The sequence below is a fragment of the Brachycentrus maculatus genome, unplaced genomic scaffold, assembly GCF_059751285.1.
Source record: "Brachycentrus maculatus isolate JH-2025_06_01 unplaced genomic scaffold, ASM5975128v1 h1tg000748l, whole genome shotgun sequence".
NCBI classification, from domain to species: Eukaryota; Metazoa; Arthropoda; class Insecta; order Trichoptera; family Brachycentridae; genus Brachycentrus; species Brachycentrus maculatus.
This window is the reverse complement of record NW_028281479.1, coordinates 342372-343306: the sequence shown is the minus strand read 5'-3', so window position 1 is coordinate 343306 and position 935 is coordinate 342372.

Here is a 935-nt window from a genome sequence, read left to right as displayed (position 1 = left end):
CCTAGTCTTCTTTGAGGGATGGATATATTTTTTTAAGCAAATTTTTATTTCACTTTTAAAAAAGTTTATGTTTTATGTAGCTGATTATTGTAGTTTAGGTTATTCTCGAATGTGTAAATAAATTGAACATAAGTTCTTCCAAACTCCGTAACATTTCCTTCTGAAAAATAACAATAACATTTTTCAAAACCATGCTAAAAAAAAAAAAAATATTCTTTTGTGAATTGACTTAGAAAGTTAGAAATACTCGAGTGTATTTGCATGTTTAATACATAAGTATGTTTAAAAATAATGTAGTCTAGCTTTGTAAACAAAAATATTCTCATTGATTATGTTAATTTTTTTAAAATATATGTATAACAAAATAATATTTATGCCATTAAAATGATTTTAAAATAATATTTTTCTGTTTCTTTTATGTATTTATTATTATATTTTGACATGTCAACATAAATGAAGAAGAATATAGAAGTCTGGGTATTTATAAGGCTTACGATCTGTCATAGAATGGTAAAATTGATCACTTATACAAATGTAACATTCACCATTCGTCACATAATTCATACGTCGCTTCATGGGTGAGTTGATTCTATTTTATTTTTAAATGTAACCAAGATCTCTAATTTGTTAATTTTTAATTCAATTAATACATCTAGTCATACATGCCCTCCGATTACGTAGAATTTTGACACCACCAGATTTTAGTCTTTTTTAGCCGTCCTCGTTCTGTTCTCTCGTTCACATTTGCCAAATATACTTTCTCAGTCATTCTCTTGTTATCCATTCACTCCACATGTCCATACCACCTTAAAGACCTTTTCTTAACCTTTTCAATTATCCATAGTTCAGCCTTACATTCCTTTATAATATATTCATTTTAAAACTATCATACAACGATTTTTCCACACATTCGGCTGAGAGGACACATTTCAATG